Genomic DNA, 8,638 nt, shown 5'->3' with positions numbered 1-8,638 from the left:
TGCTGCCCCCACTTCAGCAGGATGGAAATTTGGATTTATTGATGGATTTATCTGTCCTGTTTACAACAGAGCGGAGGCAGAAGCTCAAGGCCGTGTGGACTGACAAAGCTTTTTGCTATATACAAGAAACACTATACAAGATGCAGGATGCTATAACATCGCGTCCTGCGTGCGTCTCTATTCCGTGTCACATCTTTCTTTTGCGCTAGTTAAATATGTTGCCAGTCTGCAACACAATTGGCCCACCAAGGTACTGCCGCTTTTGAGCGAACGATCTCCAGGATTGGTTCTGTTTCGATTACGCCATTTCCGCGATCGCACCAATTTGCTCTTCACTGTCTCCGGGATCGGCCCACTCACCTCGGCGAGACCACCGTCACGCCAAACCTCGGGGAGGTGCAGACAAAGCTACGGACTCGTTTACGGTGATTTTTATATACATTCGCGTGGACGACAGGAACGCCGCCACGAGGAGCTGGAGGAAACTAGACACGCGTGACGTTTCCGCGGCACCACCACCACCAGGGGAGAGCAGAAGGAAAGGAAAGGAGAAACGCAAAGGGCTTGGAACGCCGACAAAGAGAGGGTGGTGCGAACGTAGACGTGGCCGACGAGGGTCAAAGTGTAGTATCTCTTCTCATCAGCTTAATATCTGACACGGGTTGTATTTGTACCCAAGAAATTAAACTTCCTTTTTCAAGTTGGCCTGCTTCACCTCCGCCGCGGGTAGGCCCGCGTTGTTGCACTATCTTCGGTATCGGCCCACGGTTTTTGGTCTACGGACATCGGTCCGCTGGAAACTAGCCATATACAGCTTCGCCGTAAAACACTCCCCTCATATCGCGTCTCCTCTTTATCGCCCGTGGCGTCACCGAAGGAAGCATTACACGCAGAGAGATGAGCGTGATGCCGTTGGGGCAGCTATACACTGCAGAGAGCGTACGCGGGCTACGCGGCGTTAATTAGGCAGCGAAGGGCTCGATAATAGGCCGGGCTGCTGCAACGCCTCAGTATACAGCCTTCGCGTGACACGTAGAAGCACGCGCGCGATATATTATACACGGGCTCGCACGATCCCTCAGCTCGCGGCATTTAAAGAGGTACGTCTGGGCAACGCGGTGCGTTAAATGGACTGCTTCGTTATCGGCAATACATCTTTCGTTACCGCTCCTCCGCGTCACGGATGTGGGCAGGCCTCGAGGCGGCGATTACAGTGTCGTCGTGGCGGGAGAGAGGGCGCGGCGGTAGCATGTGTTTTACAGTGCATGCGCGCGCGCGCGCACACCGGAACGCCACGTGACCCGAGGCGCCACTTGTCGCTTGTACAGCCCGCGCGCGTTGGTTGTTAATTGGCGCCGCGGCAACACTCTCTTTACAAGTGCACTGCTGTGCGTGCTACCGCCGTTACCCTGTTCTCGGCTGAGAAAGAGCGCGTAGCCGAATCGACGCCGCTCGCTGCCCCGGTTCCGAGGTATGCTGCACATTGCCGATGGGCCTCGAGGAAGCATAGCGTTGTTAAGTTATATAGGTGAGGCTGTATAAGTGGTGCCGCTTCCCTGGCGCGTTTTGTGCAGCGCATGTGTTTGTGGTTCCCAGGCGACCACGACCCTTTCGTGGGAACTACACGAAGCTTTCGTGGGAACGCGCCGGGCAGTAAATAGGCGCACTATCCAAGTGGCTGATCGCGTTCAGCGCTGGGCAGGAAGTCGGGGTTCCGTTTCCCAGTCGTGGTGGATTCCGTAATAATTCGATGGGGACGAAGTTCGAAAACGCTCGCGCACTTGCACGTAGATGCACGTTAAAGAATCCTAGGTAATCAAAATGTGTCCGCGGAGCAGCCCGCCCGCCCCCCCCTCCCCGTCCCCGCTTCACTGCGCAGACTCCCTAACAGCCCCAGTATTGCCCTGCATGATAAGTTAACTCAGTCAATCAATCAATCCATCAGTCACATCATCCCGCCACAACGTCTTCCTAGCTGTGGCGTTTTTGGCACTTAAGCCAAAAGCCGCCGTGGGGGCAGCATTCTCATGTGTACCAAACCCAACAACACGATCGTGTGCCGTACTTTAGAGGTGAACTTCAATAGCGCTAGCTCGCCGAAATCGATCGCTCAATACTATGTTCAATCTGCATACTGATCTAAATAAACGGGACTTGGCACCTCGAAGCGGTAATGCTTCATATGGGTTGATGTAACCGACGGCGTGTTTTATGCGTCGTACGACATTTGCGCCGTTTCAACTCGCAACGAAATTACCAGCGTGTGACAGCTTCGCATTTAATCTGAAAAAGCCAGATTTCGAATTTATATGTGGGCGTCAGTCTTTGTGCCCACATGGGCTGCGAAGTTACAAAAGAAAAAAAAAAGGGGGGGGGGGCATTAGCGGTGTTCGATGGCCTTAAACTCCTTAAGCGCCTTAAAGCTCTAACACCTTCGGCAAACAAACGCTGGACGGTCGCTGCTTATTGCGGTTTCCTGCATCCTTTGTTATGACGAAGTAAGGTTCTCTTTTTTTTTTTCAGAAAGATCTCGCTCTTGCTCTCTCTCTCTCTCTTTTAGTATGCGGTCGAGACCCTTGTATTGATCATCGGGGCAACATAATGAAAACCATAGCTCGAAATGAGTATCATCGTCCATTTCTTGCGTCTCACCACGTGACCTTGTCACAGGAGCGGCATTCGAGAAAGGCAGGCCTTGTCTGCATATAGTCCTCTTTTGAGCCATTGGAAAGCTTGCTCAGCTCTAAATGATTTCCTGATGGAGGGTTATCGCAACGCCAGTGGTTATAAGCGCTAATGGCCAAATCTTTAACCTACACCACTATTCGAGCTTGAGAAAACCCACAGAAAAGAAAAACACAGCCAGATGGTTCTTAAAATTGCGGCGTCTGTTTTCCCGCCTGCAGGTGCTCGCGAGACTAGGTCAATGGCACCGAAAGCTCGGAACCTTTTTAAACCTCCGCTTTGGGCAATCAAGCATCAATCCTCACGTGTCCTGCACAAACACATTATTGAAACAGTAGATAAGTGTTAACATGCCGCACTGAACATAATTTCGCCGCCCTGTAACTCAGCACTATTGACACCATTAGCAGTTCAATGGTGTAGGGTAGCCAACCGGACGGTATTCTGGTTAGCCTCCCTGCCTTCTGCTTTTCTCTTTCCTTCCTTCCGCAATGAACAGACGGCAGGGGCCCCCAGTCTTGTGCAGGCTAAACCATTAAGCCTCCCTGAATGACCTTCTCTTTGCTGGGGAGGCCTGTGGTTAAAAAAGGCGCCGCCACGAGACTATTTCTTGCTCAAAGCGTGCGAAATGCGTGTACATTATACCGTTGCAGTTCACCCGTGTCGGTGTGCGAAAAAGTAACGTCCTAGACGTCTATATTGAGAAGACACGCAACCAGCAACTACGGCGTTGTCACTTACTGTTGTGAAAGAATGGAGTAAAACGTTTCCGGTAAACTATTTTGCGTGGTTATTTATATATTTAACGCTTTTAGTCTTATTTTTCTTTTACGACCCCAAACGGCAGCCGGATATAGCTGACGATGTTCTTGCTCAATGGAGCAATTCTTCCTTATGTGGAAGTGTTTACGTCATACTATAGGCCTAAAAAGCAAAAAAATAAACAAAGTTGCCTCGTTGAAAACACTAAATTAGCATGTTTCTCATTGTCCAAGGGCCATTGTTCTTTGGCACCGTAAACATGTATTGAATACTTAAACGGCGAGACAACAATCAGTTTTGCTGCTCAGGAACAAATAACACTCAGCGCATAAAGACCAACGGAAACGACGAGCAATTGTTAGCATACAGAGTTGGCTCAGTTGGTGCAGTTTCACGAAGCGCACCGTGAAAATACACACTCGTAATAAGCATTTAAGGTGACTACTCAAGACAACTGTCTTTTTTTTTTTTTCGCTCCCTCTCTCACCTTGCAACACGACAAGCAGCAGACAGGTCTAGCACACAGCTGGTATAATTCATTTTGCTCTTACATTCGCTCACATAGGGTTTATAGAAGCCAGTTACGTTCTGATAGTCGACGCCCACAATAATCTGCAATATTGTTTTTTTTTTTATCACCAGTTATGCCAACAGTCGCACCACCTTCAGCCATAAGCCCTCCGTTCGCTTCACCAGTGCATAACCTTACAAGATTTATTCAGAGTGCTTTCGAACTTTCACTCGGTTATAGATTCTCTCGTCTTATCAGAAAATTTCATTTATGTGATTTGTCTCATTTTGTTTATGTATTTATGGCACAGTAATTGCAAGGTCATAAGCTTACGTCTTTATAGATATTGTCAGCAGACAGCCTATCAGACAGCAGATTTCCAATGCGGAATGAATGATAAATGAATTCTGGAATCTTACGTGCGGGAACTGCAATCCGATTATTGGGCACGCCGTCACTCTGCATTAACTTTGATCAGCTCGGTTTCTCTAACCCAAACATATGTACGCGAGCGTTTTTGGTTTTCGTCCTCATTGAAATGCGGCTGCCACGTTTGGGATCGAACCCACAAGCCCAAGCTCATGCAGCCGCAACACCATAGTCACTAAGCCACCCTGCAGCGGGTGCGAAGAACACTTAAAATTTGTGTGCGGGAAGAACAGTTCGCCAGCCTTATTCGCCGCAGCAGAAAACCCCATGGTTCGAGCAAACGTGGCCCATGTTTTCGCACCACCAGGGGCATCAAGGTCGTTCGCCTGCGTAACCCGTTCCGTTACTGATCTAGAAAGAAGGACGAACTCTAAAGTTTGGCGGCAACCCGTCTGGAAAGAAGGATTTTCAAAATGTATGTGTGTGTCTATACGCTTCACGAACCTTGCAACAAAAACAGCGACAACAACAACAAAAGACATGCACCGTCTCTCGAGCGAGTGTAAAAAAAAGTTGCAGTGGTCTATAGCTTATCCCAAAGAGCGCGTAATGTGTTTGCTACTGACTGGACAAATTAATTCACTGACAGTGCAAGTAATAGCGCTATATAATCCCAGATTGAGCCTGGAGGAAGGCAGTGCCGTAGATCAGTGGCGGCGATGCGAAGTCCAAGCTGCGTCACTACGCAGCGGTAGCCTGTTTGTACAAAGTGCCGTGCCCGTGGCCGCGTAGTCGGCGGCAGTGTTGCCATGCCGCGCGCAGTGCGTCCCTAGCCGCGTGACATGAATGGATGGCTATCGAAGTTGGAATTTATGCGGGTGCTCGTAGCGTGAGGGCTCTTTCGTATTCTGGTCGACGCCACAAAAGAGGCGAGGTAACTTTCCTCTGAAAGCGTCTTTTTTTTTTTCGGTGTTCTGCAAAAAAGACGTATGTGCGTATATATATATATATATATATATATGTATATATGTATGCCAGTTTAGTTTAACCGGTTTGCTACCCTACACTGACAATCCGCAAAGCGGGGGAGAGGAGCTTAAGATTGCTATCGCTTTAAACGGAGCCGGTCGTTGGCCATAATCGGCCAAAAACTAACGAAGCGAGAAATGGGGGAAAAAGAATCAGAACAAAGCTTTAAAATAGCAAGTAATGTAAACAAAAGAAAAAAATACTGTGACCAGAGAGGCGTTCTGTGTGTACAGACGCGTCAACTGTATTTCATACCCGCTATGCAGACAAAAACACTATTATAGCCGCACACACGAATGTCATATTGTTTAAGTAAAGCTTGACCTAACACTATATGCAAATAGAACTCGCAGCAATATATATCAATAAATACAGCTTTGTGGAGAGGTTTTGGCGGTGATCACAAAACCAGGCGAATTCACGCAATCCGCGCAATCAGATATGAACGATTACTCGGCGGTCAATAAGAGAACCATTTTGACACAGAGTTCGCGGATCAATGAAGTACTCACAGAATTTACGCGAATTTTCTCTATCGGCCTAATAAATGCTAAACTTTGCGCAAATTGCACACTTACCTTCGCATTCGGGTAAAGAAACTAAATGAGTCCACAAGTGTCATCAGTTGGGATAGTTGTCTCAGGGGGCGAACGTCGTACTAGCAGTCAGTCCGTAATACGATCTGGAGTCTCTGGTGAGGTATGACAAAATCCTATAATATCACTTGTGCAGAATAACGTAGAATATAGAGTAGAATACAACAGGGTGGAATATATAATGTCCGCTGCATACGAATGATGCTCATGTCCCTGACCAAAGTCAGTAAAACTTTACTGAGGCATCTACAAAGGCAGGCTTGGACAGATGTATAAGGACATGACCAGCGAAACAGAAAGTCACATATTGCACCTGTAGTGCTTGAAGTTGCGTTCCCAAACAAAAGCGCGCTTTGGGCCAACAGGCGAGCATCGTAAACATGCCCTGTTTTGGCCAACCGTTCTACACCAATTTCGCCTCATTTCACGAATGCGATGGTAACGGCGTTTGCATCCATGGTGCAAAGAAGGGGTAAGGCGTGCAGACACGGACACAAGAGAAATGGACAACACGAACGCCGACATTATAACTGAAGGAAGCACTGAGGCGAAAAAAAGGAACGAAGACATAAAAGTCATCTGCGCATGCTCTGAAAACCGTAGGAATCGCTTTTCCGGCGCATAGCATTCACGCAAGCGGCGACATGCAGTGCGCTATAGGAAGGCGAATAGGGTAGTTAGATACGGCATATGAGTCGTCTCGCGTGGTACACGTAAACACTATGTCGTGTCGCATCGAAAAAGAGAGACACCTGGCACCACGTGCTCTCCTTCACTCGCCGTCGGAACGAAAATCCTCTGAAACAGGTTTCGGCTTGTTTCGGACGAGGGCAAAGTTATCGCGGTGCGCTAAACGGGTGCGACACGTTATTGTCGCGTTCATGTAAACGTATAGCTAGTAACGCATCGCATTTTTTTGGCGCGTCATGGTAATGAGTATGCGACAGCGTTTACAGACGTATGGCGCTTTCTCCTCCGTCAGAAACAAGCTCGAATCTTTTTTCCCAGTGATTTGAGTTCCGTCTGTTACGAGGAGAGAACGCACGGCCGCTGCCCTCTCTCTCCCTCAATGCGACGCGCCAGCTTTTTACATGCACCGTGAGAGACGACATGCCCTGGCTCTAACTATACCCTCTCCTGTGGCATCAATGCGATTCTCCTATAACCGGTGCATTGCCGCCGTTTACGTGAATGCGATGCGCTGGAAATGTGATGCGACGCGTCACCTGTCCAATTCATGCGAATGCCGCTAACGCCAGCTCTCCAGTGGCAGCGGCGAGTATCTTAAAAGGGTGACGTGAGCATCACGCACAAGTCTTGCAACCGGCACAATTTGTATACAAAACAAATCCAAACGACGCCATTTATCGTTTCAGATGCACTTTGCCGCGATGCAGCTCACTACTTCATTAAGGCACGTCATCTGTCGGGCCAAAATTTAGGCACCACGTTCCTTTAGCCATAGCCCGACGAAGCAGCCAATCCTTTGTAAGCTAAGTACGGAAAGCACGCTGTCATCGAAAACGTCCTGCTAGTGATTACGAATCCGCAGGAGGGATCAAGCGCCACAGCTCAATGTTGCGAGCGCTGCTCGAACGGTGACGCCCGGATGCGTACGCTCCCGAATTCCCGAATAACGGCTTTCAATGTCAACCAAGCAAATACGCAACTGTGAGCACCACTGGATCAGTACCAAGCAAGGCGAATTCCGCCAACTATTCGCCGCAATCAATCTTTCAAGCAGCGAGGCCTGCCCCATAGCGCATTCAATCGACTCCTGTGATGGATCAACGCCTGCAAACAAACTGGCTGCGGAAAGAGCGGCCCGAGCTCTCGTCACCCACGCATAGACTGCAGTTGTTCACGTCGTACCTCCCCGATACGAGGGCTCAAGAACAGAATCACGCCAGCAGCAAACGCAAAAAAAAAAGCCTGTTCTCTTTCCGAAGTTTTGGAGGCAGCTAGCAACCTGAGCCGTAGATACTCGAGCATTCAATCCAAAGGTTCGCAAGGAAGGAAGCACCGAGGCTGTCAACAGGAAACACAGTATGTGGATAGAGAGAGGCAAACGTCACGACAGCCTGTGGCTATACTCTGGTTAATTCCGTGCAGCACCGTGACAGTAATGGACTCGCGTCAGGCGTGTAGGTTCCGACAAAAATTACTGGTGGTAACTCTGCACGTGCTGCCATCGCCCAGCTGCCGCGGGACTGACTTGTGATCAAACGTGGATTTGTCTTGTCTTCGAGCTCGTGGCTTCATGCGTTCTTGTGTAGTTATTTATTAGGCGTTATCTTTGTCAGTTTCGAAGAAACGTGTATGTCGTTTTGTTTTTTGTTAAGGAAGGAAGGCTATAAATTTCTTCACATGTGCGTAAACTTAGAGCGGGAAAGTTTTGCATTCAAAACGCAATATGTTGAGGGAAGAGCGTCAGTTTGCGCAGTCACAAGTCCATCACTCGAAGCCAGAAGGACGGAGTTTAGGGAAATCGATGTACTACCCATAATTCCTTTGCTGACTGGGTCGCCATGTGTCGGGAAAACTGGGGGGGGGGGGGTGTATTCTGTAAGAGTCCCCCTAGTGTACTGTCCATTTCGGCCGCTGCTGATTAGTTGTACGAGCGAGGAGGATACGAGCGGCACCAGCCAATCAGCAACGGCCTAACTGGACAGTCCACTAAGTGGAC

At 48.9% G+C, this 8,638-nt stretch overlaps 1 pseudogene; it reads left to right on the top strand.

Annotated features, from left to right (window-relative positions):
* The first annotated feature begins 599 nt into the window (after positions 1 to 599).
* Positions 600 to 771, top strand: LOC126546446 (U2 spliceosomal RNA; annotated as a pseudogene).
* The last annotated feature ends 7,867 nt before the right edge of the window (positions 772 to 8,638 follow it).

Source organism: Dermacentor andersoni, chromosome 10 (assembly GCF_023375885.2).
Source record: "Dermacentor andersoni chromosome 10, qqDerAnde1_hic_scaffold, whole genome shotgun sequence".
Taxonomy (NCBI): domain Eukaryota; kingdom Metazoa; phylum Arthropoda; class Arachnida; order Ixodida; family Ixodidae; genus Dermacentor; species Dermacentor andersoni.
Note: the sequence above shows the minus strand (reverse complement) of the source record. Positions and strands in the feature narration are given on the sequence as shown.